General features: G+C 41.5%; 1 long non-coding RNA gene across 1 annotated transcript; it reads left to right on the top strand.

Moving 5' to 3' along the window:
• The first annotated feature begins 8,227 nt into the window (after window positions 1-8,227).
• Window positions 8,228-13,116, top strand: LOC137860481 (uncharacterized). The gene is made up of 2 exons (XR_011098936.1): window positions 8,228-8,929; window positions 12,336-13,116. It is a non-coding gene; the product is annotated as an uncharacterized lncRNA (long non-coding RNA).
• The last annotated feature ends 10,760 nt before the right edge of the window (window positions 13,117-23,876 follow it).

Consider the following 23,876-nt stretch of genomic DNA (forward strand, 5'->3'; position numbering starts at 1 on the left):
TATATATAAAAATATAGATATATATATACACACACACACACACACACACATATATATATATACATATACATGCACATAGCAGACACTTAGCTGATGTTTGGACTCCTGGTTTTTAACTGAATCCAGTGCAAGTCTGGAGTGCTCTGTAGGTCATAGTACAAGCAAACTAGGATAGAATTTCCAAAGCCTATCTCTAGGACTCCATCCACTTCTAAATTTCCTTTATCTACTATACTTTTGATCAGGGACAATAGATATTTTCAAAGGCTTCAGCTGAGACAGCTTCAAGGTTTTTCTTCTCCTGAGAACACAAAGATCATTAGCAGAATCCCTGATCTCATTTAGTCTCTTGAGACTAATCTTTCTAGTCTTTACTTACCACAAACATCAGCTACAAGTTGTTATGAATTAACATGCTCATATTTTCTGATATTAAGCTTTCTGGGTCTTAACTACTTTCAACTCTATTACATGGAAAAATGCAAAAAAAGTTTGTCTTCTATTCCCTAAAAGTGATAGATACAAAGATATAAAAGTCTCTAGATACAGAGAAAATAAAGATGGCATGTTTCCAGCTGGAACTGCTCATATACTGCAAAAAGCAAGGATGGGGCAATAGGCTCCTGAAAGACCTGGAATTTAAATAAATAAAGCACTTACTAAACTGCTAATCACTATCAGTTTGCTTAACCTCTGCTCCCCAGTCAAAGGGAAAGTAATTTCAGCATCACAAATATGTGGTTTTATATCCCTATCCCTTCAGCCATTGTATCACCCCTCAAGCTGTGCACTCAGCATTAAGCCCATGTTGACTGTAAGCACTGTGGCATTTTATGATTTTAGAATATTATGATTTATGTGATTGAAAGTGGTAAGTGGTGACGAGAAAAATAGCCTTTTCCTTTTTTCCACTAATATCCATTTCAGAACAAGCTTCCATTTTCTGTATGAGTATTCTCAGTTGTACCTGCTACAAAAGTACTGCTAGAGAAACATCCGTTCTTGCTTGCACCTTGTGGATCTGAATTTTCCAAAGTATTGACTGTTGGTACCTGTGACCAGTCAGAAAGTGCAACAAACATATTTGTGTTTGGTCCACAGTAGGTAAGTACCTGGGATTGTAATTTCTCTGCTGAGGACTCTCAGTAACATAGAAATTTTAGTCTCACATACAGTCAAAGCACTAGGCACTCCATCAAAAATCCTATTACTTTGACATAGGCTCCCTATGGGAGTTTATGATGAGCTATTTTAAAGACTTAACCTGTTGGAGAGCATCACACGGAATGTGTACTTGAAACACTTTTCTTTCTCTTGCCTTTCCTAAGAGTCCAAATCAGCTGTGGTTTTTGTTTGTTTGTTTGCTTTGTTTTCAGGATCTCTGTATTGGTCTTTCTGCAGCCAGGAGTCTGTCATTGTCTCACAGTCTCTACAACACAGACAGATCCAGTGCAATTTGGACTGTGAACAATTGGTATTATTCTTTCAAAAAATAAAACACTGTACAGCCATTTTCTCTAAAACAATTCTTCACATAAACATGACCTTAGTACTTATAATGACTTTTATTTTTTTATACCTTTTTGAAAACCTATTGAATAGCCAAGTAACATATTTTTACACTGTAATGAAGGGTACATATCCCTATTTTATTTAAAAAGAATGGGGGGTTTAGAATAAAGGCTACAGAACACCTGAAAGTGACAAGAATGTCACTTTATCACAAAAATCACCTTTACTGGAAAACAAAGCACTTATTTACCTATTGCTCAGTGATGGCAGTACAAAAAGGGCAAAAATTACCATACCTGTGAAAAAGGAATAGTCATTGCTTCAGATTTCAGCTTCCATCTCTCAGGTATGGTACTTCTATTTTTTATAGTATTTGTTTTGCCATATGTTTCTTACATTACAGATGAATCTATTCTAGGGTCGCAGGGGTTGGGTTACGATATGACTAGATACATGGAAATACAGCAGGAGTGATTTACAATGTGTCATTTGTGTGAAACAAATTGGCACCTAACCTATAGTATCTATGTTTGTATCTGGTTGAAGGATATAACACTGTTTGTGAAGTACATCACATTTGTTATCTTGCTGTAACATGGATTTCCCTTGAAATGACTTGCTCTTGCACCACTTATGAATAGATGGAAGAAGCTTAGCACGGGTGCTTTCATGTGAAGAAATGAAATGGAAGCCCCTACGCTAAGATCTGCAATTTAATTCCTACCATACATACAATTTCAACTTGACTTCATCGGGTAACACAAGTTACCCTGATTTATCATGTACAAAAATAGTTCTTGAAGAGATCCACAGCATTTTATTTTTTATTTTGTCCATTAAAATCCAGATTATGATCCATGATCATAATACTGAGTGCTGAAATCACTCATATGTTTTCAATTGCAATTATTACTCAATGCGTATGAGTAATTACTCATGAGTGGGAGAAATGGCTGCAAGCATTTCTTTTAATACTGAAACTTTTCTCTTCAGAGATTCTAACAGCCGTTGGCTTCTAACTGTTACATGCTGAAAGTCTATTCTGCCTCTCCTCTTCTTCCTTGACATTTTTTCTCTTGTTGTTGCTCACATTGAGTAAACTGTCTTCAGGATACATTTAAGAATATTAACATTGCAACCTGGATAATGTGATGAAAGTTGTTAAAATGTAAATTTGCTTATGTAAATCTTTTTTCCCATTTTAATTTAATGCCAGTATTTAATAATAATAATAATAATAATAATAATAATAATAATAATAATAATAATAATAATAATAATAATAATAATAATAAAAGTAACAGAAATGCCAAATTTAATAGCAGTATAAGAAAATTAACAGAAACCAGCTGGAAAAACTTATGAACTTAGATTTTCTGCCAGTTTATTTTGTATTTATTTATTTATTTATTTATTTTTAAAGAGGGAAGCACAATGGCACCTCAGTAGAAAGTAACCCAGTGTACTTTGCTGTGAGCTGAAAATGCCAGCTGCACAGGCCAGCTCTTCTGGATTGTTTTTTTTGTTTATTAACTGTTCAACATGAATAGAGGTCTCAAGCTAGCAGAGTTAATAGAACACTTACCATGATCATTTTGAAGATTTAAAATATTTCCAACTGGAAAATATCTAATTAAGTGTGTTAAAATGAAAGCACACTATATGTGGATGATTCCAAGCATGGTTGGTACTGCTAGATATAACAGGGCACCAAGTATATGGTAGACACAGGGCTAGGGTATGCAAAGCCCACACTCTCCCTGAGGAAGAGCAACTCAGACACTTGATGGTAGCCTCTGGCTAGCAAAAAAATAACAGACTTGAGTAGGCAGTTGTAAGGATGCAATGGAGTTTTAAACAGGCACTAGCAACACTTTATCAGCAACTTATGCCAGAAGAATTTTATTCTACAAGTAAAACACATTCTATTCATTCTGATAAACTCTGAGCTTGCTTTGCCTTTTCCTGGTTGTTTCTTATAAACACTCATCACCTTTGCCCTTTCTCATTTGGTTATGCCCTTTATCCATGCACAAATGTATGCTGGGGCCACTCAGCTAGAAAGCAGCTTTGCAGAAAAGGACATGGGATCCTGATGGTCTTCAAGGTGAAAATGAGCCAGCAACATGCCCTTGTAAAGAAGGCCACTGGTATTCTGGATTGCATTAGACAAAGCACTGCTGGCAGCTCAAGCTTAGGTTCCTTCCCTTCCACTCAGCACTGGCAAGGCCACCACTGTGTCCTGTTCCGGCCTTCCCACTGTAAGAGACATGGAGCTACTGGAGAGAGTCCAACAAAGGACCATGAAGATGATAAAGGGACTGGAACGTCTCACTGTGAAGAAAGGCTGAGAGAGCTGGGACCATTCAGCCTAGAAAAAAGAAGAATCAGGGGTGGACCTTATCACTGTTTATAAATATCTGAAGAAAAGGTGCACAGAAGATGGAGACAGACTCTTTTCAGTGGTGCTCAGTGACAGGGCAAGAGGCAATGAGCACAAATACAGGAAGATCCTTAACACTTTTCTTGAAACACTTTTTAAATCAAAGGATGACTGAGCACTGGCACTGGTTGTCCAAAAAGGTCGTGGAGTCTCCCTCCTTGCAGATCTTCATAAGCCACCTGGACATGATTCTGGGCAACCTCATCTAGGTGGCCCTGCTTGAGCAGGGGTTTGGAAAAGATGACCTTCAGAGGTCCCTTCCAACCTCAGCCATTCTGTGATTCTGTTATTCTGTGATTCCGTGATCTTTCCAATCTGATTCTCCATACTTTCAAATAGTTTCTTCTATACCTTGTCTGGCCCATATAGTAGCACTTGTAGGCATACGTGGTGCTCAGCGTTTCCACCTCTGCTTGTACTGTACTGCTGAATATATTGTCATGTACTGACTTGGTGCTATCTCACCCTTTCCATTTCCATTCTTCTTCTTGGCAACCTTCTTGACATTTATTCTGTGTTGCTTTGGCATATCTCTGACAGTTATCAGTAGTAACTTTTATTAAAGACAGGTGCTTCTCCATCTTTATAGAAAATTTTACATACGTTAAATGTGAGCTATGAGTTCATCTAGCAAAAGTTAGTTTAGAGATCATAATTTTGGATTCCCAGCATTTGGGAGTAGGAGTCCAACAGATGTGTACAAACCACAAATTACAAAAATTACAAAAAAAACTCTCACTGTAGTAACTCTAAGGGAATCAAATTTTAGTGGATGGGTACAATAATATCAGCTGAGCATTTGCACATATCCATGACTAGCCAGGCAAATTATTTAAATTTGCTGCTACAAACAGAGTATTTGCAACATAAGTAGGCACACAGAATTCTGGGCATATTATACATAATTTAAAAACATTGGCCAAAGGTTTCTTCCCTAATGAATTTTCCTGAAGAAGCAACTATCTTAGAGCCTCTGTTAGAAATGCCTGGGAGCACTACCGTTAAAAATCAAACCAAAACAAAATGGATTTTTTCTTCTAACTGCATTTTTTTTTTTCTTCGCTATAGAATAAGCAGTTAGTCTACTTTTCTTGCAGTCTTTACTGCAAAGCTTTCCCAGGATGCTCTACCTCGTCAGAGCCCATTAAACTCATCAGCAAATAGAAATGTCCTCAGCCTAGATTTAAAACCCCAGTCTGATCCAGTATTTCAGATCTTGGCCAGGAATTTCTTTCACAGTCACCATCTGTAATGACTGAGAGGTCAGAGGCTACTTTGCTACTCAATAGTGCAAATGGAACTACAGCAAATGTACTGGAGTTCACTCACTGCCAATTGTAAGGCCAAGGCTTGTTTTGCAATAGGGCATGGAAGATTAAAATAACACAGGGAACTTGACTAGAGGATGAGTCCAAGTGGACCTTGAAGGAAGTAATTACTTTGTACTACTGTACTCCCTTCTTCCCCCCCTCTGCTCTTTCACTTCTTTATGTGCTTAATTGTAAATTACCCTCAACTCCTTCTACCATTGTTTTAGTTTTTCCTTGTGCCACTGAAGCGACTCGAAAGTGCTGGTACTAAATTCCTGCTGTAAAACCAGTGCCAATACTTGGGTGTCTATGAGCTTTGGAGCACTTTGAGCACTGGAGCTAGTGACATTACAAAGCTTGTTAACGTAAAATCTTCTTTGTGTTACATTTTTTGCAATACATTTTACAAAACCCTACCCCAGGGAGCCAAGGGGCAGTTGCTTCTTTATTACATTTTAGAAGAGCCACATTATTAGCGTTCCAGTCTATATATTATGAAATTAAGTGGATACCCTTGGGGTTAATTCCTTGTTGTAATTGTAATGAAAAGAAACAATTTCTAACCCTCCATTTAAGATCTATAACTATTAAAATCCACTAGTCTTAGTGACTCCTGGGGCCAGTGAAGTACTTCAGTGTATATGAAAAAGGGCACTCCTACAGTGTCCAATATCAGTAATTTATAAAAATAACAGCCTCCAAGTGGGAAAACTAACAAATGAGTTTCCATTGAGCCCCTCCCTGCTGTTTACCATTGCACGCTGGATTCATCAACTACGTAAAATTATATGCATATAGAAATTATAGATCTGGGTTGCAAGATTATATTTTGCATAGAGTAGGAAAGGTAGAGCAGGAATTATACAATGCAATGATTAAATACAAGAAAAATCACACAATACAGTCATAGAGAATCATATAACAAAAAAGTATTGAAAAGGTTTTTATTTTTTTTCCCCAGAGGCGTCTCTGTAGTAAGAGATAGCTTCAACCAATTTTAACTGAAAATAAAACATTTTTTTTAATATTTGAAGGAAAACCAGCTATGTAGAAAAGTTTTACTTTCCTCTAAAAATGCTTAATTTATTCAGCTTGGGAAGTATATGATAGTATACTATAGCTACTGTCTACTTTTGATGTTTTTACAGTGTATGTAGCTGCACATTGTAACAATTCCTGCTCACTGGTGTTTTCCTTTCCTATTGAACTTAATATGGCCAGCTTTTATGTCATCGTATGTGGCAGATTTCACTATCTCTCCTACACACTTGCACCCCTGTTCTCTTTACATAACACTTAATAGAGAAACATTTTCATAAATGAGAAAAAAATGGATTTAAAAAACACAGTGCTTAGAGGGAGATGCAGGAATATGGCACTACAAGAACCAGTTATTAAATCATTTTTATGGACTGACTAGATTTAAATTTGACAGCAAACCTTTAGCATGCAAAATATACACCATCAGATAGTGCCTTCCAATTTAATATCCTTATTAAAATCATTGTTTCTATTAAGCTAAAAATTGTGTAAGTGCATTATTGTCTAATAAAGCATAAATTTCCATTTGGTATGTATTCATGCTCAATGGATATACTAATTTAATAATAGAAAAGCTTTCTAGGACTTTGCTAGAGTTGCCATGTGAAAAAGAATATCCCTTTAAGATTTCAGGAGTGGTCTGTCTTTTTCATAAAGGTACTTCTTTAGCTGTGGTTGACATACCTTTATTACCATTTAACTTTCTATTTTTATTCATCATAGTATAAACTCCCTTAGGAGAAAGGAAAAGGCTCTTACAAGACATGAAAGAAAGAAATAGTTGTTGCTTTTAAGAATACCATTCTGCCAGCCAATAAAATATGATGTAAGTTGCCGTATACAGAGGAGTTTAGACCCTATTTCTTATTTTTAAGGAAAAAAAAGAATGAGACATCATTTTTATATGTCACTGATCATTGAAAAATGGGATTCCTTTTATAAGTATTTACTGTAAATTCATGTTAATGTCACTTGTTCCTACTGGCAAGCCATGGTGAAGAATTTCCTTATGTCTCCAGTGTTTACAAACCATTTACAAATCTGATCATTCACAGCTTGTGCACTCTCTAGTCATCACACCAACCAGCGAAACTAGCACCGCCATCTCAGGCTGGTGTCTTAGTGAGATTTAAATTGCCAGCTTGAAAGGACAAAGACCTGTTACTCTTGCCTGCCTTTAAAGGATTACAGAAAGTTGTAATCCAATTTTATTTGTGTTGCAATTATTGTAAGGCTGATAGGGAAACACAAATGCTATTGTCTTTATCATTGGCACTGTTTAATGTGCTGAATATATGGATCTTTAGCAATTGATGTTTATTAGAATTTACATAAAATGAGCAGGTGGCTTCCATCTCACTGGACAGATGTTAGCATCACATCTAATGAAGCTAAACAGAACTACTGTCAATAGAAGGCTGTAAGTTTAGAACTTTTCATGATCATTACATCCCTTTTAATAAATCAAGAGCTGTTCAGAAAATACGTGGCCATCCCTAGGAAGAAGAACATTTTCTAACATTGATTGTACAGATGGTAGAAAGGGCCGCATTTCTCAAGGCCGGTTGCTAATTATCCCATATCAAATATGGATAGGATGACTGCTGTGCAAATAACTGAGCAGAATGTTGATACTAGGAACCTCAGCAAGAATTGGAAATCATTAAAAAATTTAACAAGGAGCTTTGACCTATGAACTTCTGATCATTTCTTCTTTATGTCTTCATAGAAATGGGTTTATCCAGCAAGCTGGCTGACTTCAAATAATACCTGAAAGTTCTTGCAATTCCACTGCCAGTGACGTGTTGAAACGTTACCCATGACTAGGAGGAAGATTTCCTGAAGACACTTGTATGGCTTGGGAACTTGGAAACTGTTCTCCTGATTTTCAACAAAAAAAGCACACCCATTTTATTGTAGCATCAGTGTGGAGGAATCGTTAAGTGAGGCAGGACATGTGAATGTTGAGCAGTTGGGAGACAATGGGCTGGTGAAGCACCGCACTCAACTCACATGAGCCTTGGCACGTACACCGCTGGCTGAGAGCCAATCAGGCTCAAGGACACGATGCCCTTGGGCCATCGGGAAAGTCCCTAAGGTGGGACAAGTAGCCAAAAGAAGGAGGACCAGACTGAAAAGCCCGGGAAGTGTTAACCAATCCTGAGCTTAGTTTCTGCAATATGTATGAGTTGATTATGTTCAAACTAGATAAAAGACGACTGAGCTATCCATTAAAGTTGAAGTTCACTGTTCACTCATATTGATGTGCTGGGTCTTCCTTCCGTCGGCAACAAATTGGCGCCCGAACAGGGACAAGTCTGAACAGGATTTGGACACTGCTGGCAGTGATCCAGGGCCACGGTTGGACGGAATAAAGGAGAAGCCGGTCCTGCAACGCAGCCCAGGAGGTGAAAAGGACAAGAATCCCTGCACCCGCGCCGGGAAGGTGAAAAGGATGTGAAGTCCCCCGCACCCGGGAGTGGATCCCGCCGGTCGCGCGTCGCCGAGATCTGCAGCTCGGAAGGTGAAAGGGAGTCCCCGCACCCGGGATGAGCCTATTTAGGGTCCCGCCGGAAAAGCGCCGCCGAGGTCTTTGCAAAGGCTGCAACCGACGTATATAAAGGTATGAAAAGATAAGCGGCGTACTATTTGCTCAAATGCTTTTTAGAAAAGCGGAGCATTTTAGATACAGATTGTAGAAAAAGATTGCCAAGGTTATTAGTATATGGGATAGCTAAGGGTTGTTTTACAAGTCCTGATACAGTTTTTTGAACAAACAGAGTGGCGTAAATTTGGAAATAAATTGTTTGATGATGTTAGGAATGATGTTAAGTTTACTGGGAGATTTGATGAGGCCATGGAGAGTAGTGGCTAATGCATTAGCCACACATAAAGATGAACAAAGAGTTGCCGCTGCTGCAACAGAGTGGTCAGGACCACCAAGAAGGGTTAATAATGTTAATCCACAGCAAATAAATATGGAAGGAACAGATTGCCCGTTGCCACCTTCCGTTAGAACTTTTACTATTACACAGGGGGTCTCGGGAATTTTGGGGGTGCCTGTGACAATGTCCTCTGTAGCAGAGGAGGAGCTCTCACTACCAACAGCTCCAACTGCTCCAATAGAAAGTGAGAAAGGAGCAAGTGAAAAGACCAGTGCTAACTCATTTCTATCAAATATAAATCCCTTCACAACAGGGGCGCAGGGAAGAGAAGGTCTGCAGCCATCGAAGGCCTTTGCTGTTACGCCCCCTGTTGACCTGAACGTGCCTTTCGACCCAGGCCCTATTGGCCTTGGAAAGGAGCGATGGAGGCAAATAGCAAATGAGGCACTGCGTGAAGGGAATTATGAAACGGCAGCACAGTTAACACAAGCTTTTCCGGTAGTATACTCGCCACCAGATACACAGGGGAATGTGACCGTTAATATGACAAATTTAGACTGGAAACTATTAACTCAATTACGATCTACAGTAAATGATTCTGGTTTAAAGGGGGAACCTACTCGGCAAATGTTAGATTATATTTGGGGAACTAATATATTGCTCCCCGGGGACATACGTGGTATAATGAAGCTGATCCTAACACAACATCAACAGCTTCTTTTTAATGCGCATTGGCAAAGTGTTTGTCAAGAGGCAGTAGCTGTGATAAGGGCACCTGGAGATCCGTTGTATGGTGTCACGTTGGAGGAATTGATGGGACTCGGACCATATTATAGATTAGAGACACAAGCGTTGCTGGGTCCAGACAAAGCTAAAGAATCAATGAGATTGGCTCGAAGAGCCTTGGACCAAATTAGAGAGCCAGGGGGGATACCATCCTATATGGGCATCAAGCAAGGAAGGGAGGAACCATTTGGGTTGTTTATTGATCGAGTAGCAAACGCAATAGAAGCGGCTGGGGTACCTGATTATCTAAAGGGCACTATTCTAAGGCAGTGTGCAATTCAAAACTGCAACCCTTCAACTCGTAGTATATTAGCTACGTTACCGGGGACATGGACAATTGAGGAAGGGTTGGAAAGAATGGCTCAGGTACCAGTAGGCCAACAGGCTATGTTAGTAGAGGCAGTAAAGCAATTAGGTGACAGCATGCGAGAACAGGCACAGGCTGTGAAAGAGCATGTTCAGTCTACACAGAGTCAGGTCCTTGCAGCTCTTGCTCCTTTGCAAACCGCCGGTGGTCCAGTACCACCCCCTAGTAACCAATTACCACACCGCTGCCGATGTTATCGTTGTGGTGCTTTTGGACACGTGAGACGACACTGCAAAGCTGGGGCAGTATGGTGCTCAAATTGTCAGTCGAACAATCACAAGGAAGTGGCATGTCGACGCAACATGCCGGGAAACGGCCGGAACAGCGGCAAGAGTCGCAAACGCCTCCCGTGGCCGCTCCGCTCCCAGCCCCGGCCCCGGCGCCAGCACCAGCCGGGGCAGCGCGGCCGCGGGCAGCCACAGGGCTGGTCCCGGTCCCTGTGCCCGAAGTTTCCCAAGCCCGCCCCGCCGAGGATGGTGGAGGCCGTGGACAAGACGAAGGAGAAGCGGCTCGACAGGCTGACCGGGGAGCTGGCCCAGAAGACGGCGGAGCTGCTGGAGGTGCGGGAGGCCTTTGTGCAGCTCTCGCAGAAGCAGCAGGAGGTGCAGCGGAGGGAGCGGGTGCTCAGCAGGCAGGTGGACATGGCAGTGGACATGATCACGGCCTTAAAGCAGCGCCTCAGCAAGTTCGAGGAGGAGACAGAAAAAGAATTGCAGGGAAAAGCCAGGCTCCAGCACTTCATTGAGAACCTGCTGCAGCGCATGGACCTGGCAGAGAGGCAGCTAGAGTATTACCAAAACCAGCAGATCGCCTGCAGCTGTATAGCAGATGTTACACGCTCTTTCCTAACTAGTAATCATGTGTCTCATCCATTTGTGGTGAATGGTCAGTGGCAAAAAGAAAAGGGGGAGAGTAAGGGGCGGCAAAGACAGAAACGGTACCAGGAGGATGCCACTGACACTGACGGCACGGGTAATAGCAGTAGTATAAGTGACACAGGTGCGGGGCGGCGGGCACCAGTGTCCTGGAAATGTGATGGTGAAAAGGACTGTGACAGTGCAGAAGATGAAGAGAATTGCGGCATTGTGACTTGTAGTGCAGCAGAATTTACATGCAGTAGTGGGCAATGTATTTCCAAAAGCTTTGTCTGCAATGGTCAAGGTGACTGCTCCGACCACTCGGATGTATCTTTGGAGCAGTGTGGCCGCCAGCCTGCACCTCTGGTGAAGTGTTATGTGAGTGAGGTGCAGTGCGGCTCAGGTGAAAAAGACTATGACAGAGATCCTGATTGCAAGGATGGAAGTGATGAAATTAACTGCCCTTCTCAGACTTGCAGGCCAGACCAGTTCAGATGTGAAGATGGGAACTGTGTTCATAGGAGTAGGCAGTGCAGTGGTGTGAGAGACTGTCTGGATGGCACTGATGAAGCAAACTGTAACGATGTTATTCAGTGCTCTGGACCTGGCAAATTCAAGTGCAGAAGTGGAGAATGCATAGATATCAATAAAGTGTGTAACCAGCAGAGAGACTGCAAGGACTGGGGTGATGAGCCCCTGAAGGAATGCAACATAAATGAATGTGACTGTCCAGCTGTGTTTGAGTTTGTAGACAAGAGAAACTGTGGAGATTTTGATAAATGTCAAAACCTTGGTATCTGTAGTCAAATATGTATCAACCTGAAAGGTGGCTACAAATGTGAACGTAGCCGTGGATATCAGATGATTCCTGCTACAGGAACCTGGAAAAGGCCATACCGGTACAAAAATACAAATAACACCTGTGATTACAATGACGCTGCTAAGCAGGGTTTAGGGGTTCATAGCATGGAGATGATGAGGAACCACCCGCGACACGTCATTACATTAAGTCTGAAAATGATAATAAATGTATTATGAGAGTACTGTACCGAGATATGAAAACGGGACAATGGCTGGGGCCTGCTGATGCGATTTATATGGGGCGAGGTTATGTGTGTATCTCTTCCCCTACAGGGCCAACCTGGGTTCCTAGTCGATGTGTTAAACCAGCCATTGAAGAAAAGTCATCAAGTACGAATAACAGCAACCATGGCTGATCTAACGGCACAAGGGATTCTGGTTGCATTATCTTTGACAATGACGGTTGGACGTAATAGTGCCATCCTAAGCAAAATCGATCCTCAAACCAATATGTGGGTCACTTGGGCAAAACAAACCGGACAAAGTTCATTTTGCCTATTCCTCGCTTCTGCGTCTGATCCTTTCGTTGATGAGTTGATTATGTTTGAAATGGTTAAGGGATCATACGCAAAAAATTGTAGTACAAGATAGTTGGTTTGAAGGTTGGTTTAAATCTCTTTTTGGGAACATGGGTGGATGGTTTTTTCTTCGTCAAAGAGGAACTTCGTTTTCTACTTATAGTTATATTGATTATAGTTGCTGCAAAATAAAAACGGGGGAATTGTGGAGGAATCGTTAAGTGAGGCAGGACATGTGAATGTTGAGCAGTTGGGAGACAATGGGCTGGTGAAGCACCGTACTCAACTCACATGAGCCTTGGCACGTACACCGCTGGCTGAGAGCCAATCAGGCTCAAGGACACGATGCCCTTGGGCCATCGGGAAAGTCCCTAAGGTGGGACAAGTAGCCAAAAGAAGGAGGACCAGACTGAAAAGCCCGGGAAGTGTTAACCAATCCTGAGCTTAGTTTCTGCAATATGTATGAGTTGATTATGTTCAAACTAGATAAAAGACGACTGAGCTATCCATTAAAGTTGAAGTTCACTGTTCACTCATATTGATGTGCTGGGTCTTCCTTCCGTCGGCAACACATCAGAAATCATATACAATTTTGGTATTAAAATTATATCAATAAAATCATTTCAAAGCTGACAGTGGGTCCTTATGTGTGAAGGAGCATGCATAGGGTGAATGTTGACTCTGCTTAACTTGCAAAGATGATATAACACCATTGAGATGCTCAGCCTCTGGACTACTTTACTTTAGTAGTTGTAGTACAGATTACATTGGTATCGTGCACTGTATTTTGTCAAGGTAAAATTCATGTTAAAAAAAAAAAAGATAAAACACAACACAGATGCTAACAACACATTACAACTTGAATAACTGAAGTCTAACTGTCTAAAAATGTCTTAATTTCAATTCCATAACATATCCCTTACATTTTTTCTCACTCATATCCTTTACTTCTGCAAACATAAACATCAGTAAATTTGTGAAAGAATTTTTTCACCATATGCATATTTGCAAGCTCTGAATGATAAATATATACGTATAATTATCAACGTTGCTTGTCTAATACTGAAGAGTAAACTGTTAAGCAAACTTTGAAGCAAAGAGCAATACAAGAGTATTCCAAAAAGGCAGAAACATGCTTATGCCTATCATTAGTTTAAGTTTTGGGAAATAATGACCACAAGTAGGAATTCCCTAATTACAGAAAATAAAATATCAAAGACACACTTGGTTTAAATAGCTTGTGTTCAATTTTAAAACTTGCAGTCTGATCTACTGACATAATCTCTTTTTAATCTAGTGCAAACATAAGGTAGCTCTACTTTGTAAACTGTGTTTTGTGGAAAAAAAAAATCACAAATTAGAATCCTTTCTCTCTTACTGTGCACTGTCAGACCATAAAGACAAGAAACACTGCAGTACTCTTGGCTTGTGAAGAAAGTTGGTAATATATTTATAGATAATAAAAAGCTCAATAATTCTTTTATTAAAAATAATCAGAAAAACTCAACCCAAATCAACCAACCAACCAACCAACCCAAAACTTATCCAAACAACAAACAAAAAACTCCAGCATTGGTTGAATTGGTAAAACCAGCATAAAATTTTGGTACTGTAGTGAAACTAATTTTTCACTTGAATAATTGGACATGTCATGTGCATATACTTTGCTGTTATGTTCTATGAAACTATGAAACCATAGAAAAAAAGATGGAAGTTAGGAACAAATATAACTCCAGAAGCCATTGTTTTCTGCATTTACCTGAGGGGGAAGGAATTCTGGCTTCCAGTTTCTGCTTCCAATTAGCATTTGGAATACCTCCATCCTAAATACCTGCTAGCCACCAGGGGATGTGGATTCAATCATCAAGCACAGACAGAAATTGAAGCCAGGACGCCCACATTCCCGATGGGTTCAGCACTGCACTGTGAGATAAAATCAGATACTTGCTAGCTGGGTACAAGCCAGCCCTAAGGGCAGACTTGATTGCCTAATGTCTTTGACTCTTTTGAGAAGACAGGGATCAAAATCTCCAGCATTTTAGGTCATTGTATACAATAAATATTACTTAAAGTCATATCTGAGCTACTGAATCTAGCCACACAGTGTAGAGGTACCTTAGCCATGGACTCCTGCAGCTTAGCATCACTGTGGCATGCCATGCTTAGAGACAAGCTATCAGGCGCTGCAGGTGAATGTGTTGGTGAAGGACTGTCACCTGTTACTTTCTGGTAAACATTTTTCAAAATGCAACTGCCCCAAGCAGAAGAGCAGGAGGAATCACACAACATCCAGACTCACCCCAGCACAATGTGCCACTCGAGTGCAGCTGGATGAGGGTTTTGGATGGGCAAAAGGGACACTTATCCACCCTGAGGATCCTTTGTGTCTCTTCTTTAATCTCACGTTTTCCTTTGTGATTAACTTGTTACATGCTTAATCCACAAAGGACTTGTTTAAAACAATCAAACAAACAAACAAAAAAAAAAAACCAACACCACCAAAAAAAAAACAACAACAAAAACAATTAAAAGAAAAATAAAATAACTATCTTGTCATCACCTCATTAAGGAGGAAACAGTTCTTCAGTGTGGAAGATCTTTGGAGCTGCTTGCAATGCAGGGATTGCAAGTTTAAGAGCTGGCACACTAGCAAATATTGCCTATCATCACCTCTTTCCATCACACCAGAGGAATAGCCCTCCTTCGTATATTCTGCTTAGAAAGTGTAATGGTCTGAACTGCTTTGTTCCCCACACGTATTAAAAGCAGACTCATCATTGAGTTACAGAAAATAACCAAGTACTGTCTCCATAGACTTTAAATAACAGTCCCTCCCCTTCTATTCTTGGCACTACTATAGATGAATAACAGAATATTGGGTGCTTGTTGCAGAACCTTGGGCTGTTTCATTTGCAAAGAAACTTGGAGCTCTTTGAAAGAAGCATGTCCTAGTTCCAGCAGAAAATGTACCACTGTGGAAGTTTCATTTTAATAGCTGAATAAACCCATGGATCTGGCCTGTTTTTGTTTTCATTTTTAAACTGGAACTGTGAAAATTTCTTATTTATACTCTGTAAGAAGCAGCTAACAATCCTGTCTCTGATCAATGGTGTTAATTTCAAACCTGATTGGGATTTCCCACTTAAAACAGTTACTTACTGCTTTGAGGGAAACATTCAGAAAAAAATAATCAGAAATGTTTCACCACATGTGAAAGCAGAATAAATTCTAAATGGTAAGAAGGGTCACATGACTGTTACCAGAATCTCCACACTCAGTGCAGCCCTGCATCAGTGACACAGCAATTAAATGAAGAATATCTGTTAGGCTTTCCGTCCTGGTCAGAGCCTGGTACTCGCATCTTAAGCAAATGTATTCAACACTCTTCTTTCAGGCCACTTATGGATTGAATCATTCATTGTCTGTAAGCCTTCTTCAAGTTTGCTGATGTCTTTTTAGATGTCTAATGATTTCTAATTAGATTACTAATGACCACAATATTGAGTTACTATGACTTTATTTACTGGAGATAAATATATACTTCCCCCCCCCCCTCCCCCCCCCCCCAGCATACACAGTATTTTGAATGCTCTGTCAGGACTTTTCAATAGCAGCAAGTGCCATGTGCAGACCTCAAGAGTTCTTAACAAAATGGAATTAAAGCAGTTCAATACCCACACATAAAATCTGAAGAAAAATATTTCCTCTGGATTGCTGGACAATGCATTCCCACTTACAACCAAAAAGTTTCCATACCAAACAGATAGTTTCATAAACTGGAACACAGGAACACAGCATTAGTTTGTGAAAACACAGCAACAGAGTACAAAAATAAACCCACAACCGGGATCTAGAACAACTGAATTTTTTGTTCAGTTTCTTAGCACCCCAGATACATTTGGACAAGGTCCTCTGCAGGCTATGGACACTACTGCATTTCTTGTTACCTGCACTGTCTGCTCAGACCTCTCCAGCTGGACCTCTCTTGACCTGAAATGACCTCTCTTGAGCTGAAATGTCATCTCTGCCTGCTACCAACTTGGCCTCCGCACTTCTATAGGTGTGAGGGATTTTTGTGGTGCTGGACAGGCGTCTTCTGGAGTGTCCACAGAGATGCAGTCCCTGCTGCAGCTGCAAAAAGAAGTCCAGGTGCTCACCAATCTGCTGGTACTGTAGAAAAGGAAATCTTGGCGCAGCTCATTTAAATCCTGAAGTCTTCTGTAAACTTCTCATTACCTCCCACAATGCTGCCAAGTCTGCGTTTTCATTCCTGTCCTTATGCTTTGGGGGAGGCTTACTAGGACAGTAGAGTCTACTGAAGATACATATCTGTCATCAGTCTCTGAACTCTATATTATGTCTTTAGTACACCCTCTGGGCTGCACATGGCCAACTTGTTGGAGTAGAACATACGCTTCCATCTTTTTATTTATTATTATTATTATTATTATTATTATTACACATACAAAAAAAATACCAAAAACTCAACAGTTGAAATTCAGAGGGATGTTTGTACTGCCACAGGTTTCTAATTTATTTTGTTTGTTCTGCCTCTTCTTGCAGTTCAGTGATACATAAACAGGTTTTCAGCTGTCAACCATACTCAGCAACAGCAATAACCACTGCAATTAAGCTTAGCCACATTTTCCTTTTAAGTTGATTTAAATTGTATTGTGATAATAAGTTCTTCCTAATATCCAACCTAAAACATCCCTAGCACAACTTTAGCCCATTCCCCCTCGTCCTGTCACCAGGCACATGGGAGAACACACCAACCCCCACCTCTCTACAGCCTCCTTTAAGGTACTTATAAAGAGCGATAAGGTTGCTCTTGAGCCTTCTTTTTCTTCAGGCAGAACAAACCCAGCTCCCCCAGCCGCTCCTCATAGGACTTGTTCTCCAGACCCCTCACCAGCTTCGTCCCCCTTCTCTGGACTCTTTCGAGCACCTCCATGTCCTTCTTGTAGTGAGGGGCCCAAAACTGAACACAGTACTTGAGGTGCGGCCTCACCAGAACCAAGTACAGGGGGATAATCACTTCCCTAGACCTGCTGGCCACACTGCTTCTTATGCAGGCCAGGATGCTGTTGGCCTTCTTGGCCACCTGAGCACACTGCTGGCTCATATTTAGCTGACTATCCACCAATACTGCCAGGTGGAGAAGGACCTGGGAGCTTTCCAACCACTCATCTCCCAGCCTGTAGCTCTGCTTGGGGTTATTGCGCCCCAGGTGCAGGACCCGGCATATGGCCTTGTTGAACTTCATACAGTTGACCTCAGCCCATGGGTCCAGCCTATCCAGATCCTCCTGCAGAGCCTTCCTACCCTCAAGCAGATCGACACACGCACCTAACTTGGTGTCATCTGCGAACTTACTGAGGGTGCACTCGATCCCCTCATCCAGATCATCGATGAAGATATTAAAGAGGACCGGCCCCAGTACCGAGCCCTGGGGAACGCCACTAGTGACTGGCCTCCAGCTGGATTTGACGGCATTCACCACGACTCTTTGGGCCCGGCTATCCAGCCAGTTTTTAACCCAACGAAGTGTGCGCCAGTCCAAGCCACGAGCAGACAGTTTCTTGAGGAGAATGCTGTGGGAAACAGTGTCAAACGCCTTGCTGAAGTCAAGGTAGAACCACAAGGTAGATCCACAGCCTTTCCCTCATCCACCTAGCGCACCATTTTCTCACAGAAGGAGATCAAGTTCTGAAGACCTCTTCATCTCTTGTGAAGAGAAGGTCTAGCGGGGCACTTCCCCTGGTAGGCTCACTAACCAGCTGCATCAGGAAGCTATCTTCCACGCTCTCCAGAAACCTCCTAGACTGCTTTATCTGGGCTGTGTTGTGCTTCCAGGATATATCTGGAAAGCTGAAGTCCCCCACAAGAGCAAGCGCTGACGATTTCACAACTTTTGTCAGCTGCCTGTAGAACACCTCATCAGTCTCCTCAACCTGGTTCGGTGGTCTATAACAGACCCCCACCAGGATGCTTCCCCTGTTGGCCTTTCTGCTGGTCCTAACCCATAGGGACTCAACCTTATCATTCCCAGCCTCAAATTCTGCAACATCAAAAGTCTCTCTGATATAGAGAGCCACACCACCATCCCTTCCATGCTGCCTGACCCTTCTGAAAAGCCTATAGCCAGACATTGCAGCGCTCCAGTCATGAGAGTGGTCCCACCACATTTCCATATTGGCAACCAAGTCGTAGCCTGCCTGCCGCACAATGGCTTCCAGCTGCTCATGTTTTTACCCATGCTGAGTGCATTGGCGTAGATGCACTTCAGTTGGGCCACTGCCTTCTCTCCCAGCCTTGCCATTGTTCCCCCTGGCACAGCTCTAACAAGCCTTGTTTCAGCCCCATCCCCCTTTTTACCTAGTTTAAAGCCCTCTCAATGAGCCCCGCCAGCTCTTGGCCCAGGATCCGTTTTCCCCTTAGAGATAGGGACCTGTCTGCGGCCATCAGGCCAGGTGCTGAATAAAGCGCCCCATGGTCAAAAAAAACAAAATTTCTATGTTGCCACCAGCCTCTGAGCCACGTGTTTATCAGGTGGGCTTTCTGTGTCCTCTCTGTACCCCTTCCTGCCACCGTCTCTGCTCCCCTGAGAAGGGAGTCACCCACAACAATCACCCTTCTTTCTGTCTTGGTGGAGGCAGCCCTGAGGCATGGAGTCAACTTCCTCGCCCTAGGCATCCTCCTGGGTAAACTTTCTACCTCTTCCTCAGCTACCGGTCTCTCAAGCTCCAGGGCCTCAAGCCTTTTGTGTAAGGGCAGCTGGGAAGGTGGGGCCGGGGGGGCGGGGATTCCCTGCGATGTTGAGCAGGGACCTGTTTCCATTCCTCCTCAACTCCTAGGTCTCCTCCCTCTGCCCAAAAGCAACAGGGCAGGGGGTCCACTCCCATTTGGGGTGTCTCACCCTGGCACCTGTCCTTCAGGCCGTGCAGGGCGTTCGCTCCACAAGTCTATCTTGTGCTCACACTCCCTGATATCCCTCAACCTCTCGACCTCCTCCTTGAGTTCTGCCACGAGGCGGACCAGGTCATCCACCTGCTCGCACCTCACGCAGTCTCTTTGCCCCCCACAGGTGGTAGCAACAAGCTCAGGCACTCCCTGCACCCGGAGACCTGAAATGCCGCAGTTTTGAGCGGGCAGTCGGTCTGGGTGTGTTCATGGAGAGCACACTGTGCCTGGTGGAGACCATTGCAGCTGAGCTAGCGGTAGACCGCCGTTAGAGGAGGTGTTTGTGTGGGCGGGGGTGGGAGTGCTCTGCCCTTCCTGCTCGCCCTGCCTGCACGAATTGCCTTCTGACGCACCACGCCGTTTGCCCGTCCTGTTCGCGCAGGCAGGGCGGTCGCGCTCCCTAGGGGCAATTTATGAACGGCCGGGGGTGTAGGGAGGGGGGCGCTGCTGGCTCCGCCTACGCCTCCTTCTCGCCTCGTTCACCTCCCTCGCGAGGGCTGCCGGGTCCTGGCGGCTCTCTCGAGTGGGCTCGGTGCCGGAAAATATTAGCTCTGCCGGCCCGATCCCCCACTCTGCTGCAGAAAGCGTGTGCTCCAGAGCCGATCGCCTCGGCAAGTGGCCATTTCATGAACTTTAAGAGAGGCTTGTAGTTTTCAGGGTAATATCGCAGATATCCATAACAAAATGTACTGAAAACATACTATGACTCCTTAATTCTGCCTCAGAAGCAGACTGGAGGCTGAATATTACAGGTTGTGCAATATTAATATCAAGATCTTTGAAAGAAGTAGTATAGCATTTCCATCACTCTCCCCATGTGGATAACAGTCAAATACCAGAAAGAGTTTGGCACAAAGCTGATCTTTTACTACACTAAACAAAGTCAGATCACATTTCCTACCACAAGTGAGTGACAAGGACAAAATAAGAGTATTTTAAAAGTTTCAAAGACAGTGAATCTTTGTCTGTTGGAGGTGGTTTGATTTTTTGTCATCCCATTCCTTTCCATAGATTTTTTTTCCAAAAGAATGAAGCCTCCAAATCTAGGCCAGTACATCTGTGGTCCAGATAAGGAAAGTGATAAACAGTCCCATGATAAATGATATCTCAGGGAAGGATACCAGATATCTTGTTGATTACTATGGAATTTCCACGTGGAGAACAAATGCTATAAGAAAAAAGAAAGACATGAGAAAATTACAAACATTTCAGGGACTTGAGGCAAAAGGGGATGTTGAGGAAACGCAACAGTTGTCTTTGAAACTACATTGAAAGTGATATTTTTTCCATGTTAATCTTTTTTTCAAGTGGGGGTTTGTAGTTTTTATTGAAAACTTTATTATTTGCTTTGGACTCCAACGATATTGTAGTTAAGTAGTTAAGATGGACATAACTGTGTAACTGTTTTCTTCCACTGTAATCCTATTAGAAAGCCTCTTACTTTTTTTTTTTTTGTCCCCAACATAAGCAATTAGCAGTGATGACTTTTTTTTTATAAACTAAAATGTAATGTTAAAATGGAAATATTTTCAGAACAGCAAAAATACCGTCACATGAACAGTTAATTCAGAATTTGATGGCAGTCACTTTACTGTCCTCACTGCACCTAATTCCTATTTAGAAAAGCCTTAACCCTAGAGTTATAGTAGTAGAAGCAGTGCTTACTTTAGTATTTTTCTTCCTTAATCCAAGATAAATCTCTATAATTAGAATTGACTGCTTTTTAAAAGAACAGAAATGGCAAGTGGCTCTATCTTAAATTAAAAGATCTTTTACCTTTGGTCTTCTAATTCTTCTCGGCAATGTGCTATCTCTGGAGGCACTTTCTCATCCTTTTAAGAACTAACTTACTGAAGGTGCAGAGGGAAAAACACATCATTGGAGTTAGGTATCAAGTGACAGCATAAGGAAGATATATACAAGTTTAGAGCAATGGAAAATAATTGCCAAGTATGTCATCTATGAACACTTTCTTTAAAAAAAATCTGTAGCATAAGCTATTCATCAAATATGACGCTATTGTTGTGGTCTAAATTCATGCAAATGGAACTTTGGAAAGTAAAAAATAGAGACCTGCCATTTCTGCTACCATGTGTGGAAGGCCCAAGTCTTAGTGGCACCTCTAGTACAGAAGAGTTCTGTACAGCCAAACCCCAGAACCCCACCATACTACATAGAGGTACACAGACAGAAGTAAAAAGTCACCCCACCACAATATCATGACATGTATTTTCAGCTAACAGTTCATTCTTCTTGCTCCCAGGATTTTCTTTCCTGTGTCCTTCACAGATAGAAGCTTCTCTTTTTAACTTTTGCTATCTTTATCCCGTTATTTATAAGGGACAACATAAATTGTCCTATATAACGCGTGTTTACAATCTGGAGCTTAATCATCCTCTAATTGTGTGTGCTCATCAGTCTTTCTCTTCCGAGTCAGACAAGTAGCAGATGTCCTAAGGTCTGCCAGATGATTTGAGATTTTCAAGACCCATTGTACCTTGGAATTAGTGAACACTGGCAGCATGTACTACAATAACAATACTGGAAGCTTGGCTGATGCTTTGATGATGAAGTCATTTATATAACAGTAACCAACATCATTTGTCTAACCTCCCACAACATTCAGTGGATCATATGCATCACATGTTACATGTAAAATGACCAGGATCCAAACCGGCCCAGCTTTCTTTTACCCAAAATAAAACCAAATTAAATTTTGCCCACCAGCAAGAATAATTCTCTTGTCACCCGTCCTCCAAATGCTTAGCTTTACTCATTCTGACAATTATTTCACCTAGGTAACATAATGCATGCCATATTTCAATACCTTCTGGTTTTCAGATCTGTATGTATTGTCCATTAAAAATACATTCTACAAACACACTAGCATCCACTGGAGGGATTTTAGAAATCATCAACAGGCCAGATAGCTTACGGTTGCTGAACACAAGGTATTTTGACTCTCCTGGAAAATTCCACTTATTTCAGCAGAGCTGTGCCAACAGCGAATCTGAGCTCTCTATCTAAATTTAATCTGTTCATTACCTCCGAAGACTATTGCAAATAAATAGGCAATCAAGTAGCTAGAAGGACAGAAGAGAGGGATACGGTTTGTAATAGGTAACCTTATAGAAGACAATCAGATCATTGATTCCTTTCCTTCCAAACAGCAGACAATAACAGTTCAAACTAATCATCATTCATATTTTCTTTTCTACATTTAATTGATACTCTGGAGAGTTTATTCAGCTCTAAATCGGTCCCTTGGTAACTGGGATCAACCTGCAGGTAAGAGCTGGACTGGGATCTGTAGAGCATGCAGCCCTTTGCTTTACACAGCTGTGTAAACTGCTCAAACACTTGCACAGTGCAAGCGATTGTTGGGAAGGCATGAGCTGCCCTGACAACATACTTTACCTTGAACTGGTAAAACAAGCTCAGTGTTTACTGAGTTCTTGGCTTCTTTGCTCCTGCTGCACTGAAAGAGACACTTTTGAGTCAGATCGACATCTTTCTCTGGAGAACAACATGAAGAACAATTCAGTTTACAAACTCTAGGCTATGAAGGACCTTTCAGATAATGCTTCCAGTGAGGACTGTTTGGGTTGTCTGTTTACCTGGAGCAACTCACCTCTACACCCCTGTGGACTCCTGCCACCTGTCTGATACTATCTAGTCATTACCAAATAGAATTCTATCTATTTAGAAAATTTCAATAGACATTGCTATTTAAAAGACCTTCGAAAGATGTAAGATAGCAGAATGTGTCTTCAGGTCAAAGGAGAATCTTATCTCCCTATGGTTTCTAAATCTGTATGTTTTTTTGAGGAATAGAGTGTTGAAATCTGATTGCTGAGGCTGTGCAACAAGAATGAAAGCTAAAGAGAAAGATTGAAGATGTTTAAAGTTCAGATATATCTTTACTATCTTTCTCAGCACATTGACATAGGGATTAAATACAGTTTCTCAGAAAAGTGAAAAAAATAATTTTAATAGAGTCTAGTCAGAATTAGGTAACACAAAGATTGTTATCTGTACACCTTAAAAAAAGAATATTCTTATTCCATCATGAAACAGAATAACCCTTGAAGTAGGATATTCACTAATAACACTCCCAAAACTGTTTATTTTTTGATCAGACTATCAGACTTCAGATTTTTTTTTTTTTTTTTTTTTTTTTTTTCCTCTTCAGGGAGGAATGTGAGGCATGTATTAAATTTTGCTGTCCTTGGGCTGCTGTCTCTGAACTCTTCTTTGGAAACTTTTTTTTTTTTTTTTTTTTCAATGTGTCCTCATTCTAAATATCTGTAGTGCCATACAAAGCTCTCCCTTC

Source organism: Anas acuta, chromosome 8, assembly GCF_963932015.1.
Source record: "Anas acuta chromosome 8, bAnaAcu1.1, whole genome shotgun sequence".
In the NCBI taxonomy this organism is placed as follows: Eukaryota; Metazoa; Chordata; class Aves; order Anseriformes; family Anatidae; genus Anas; species Anas acuta.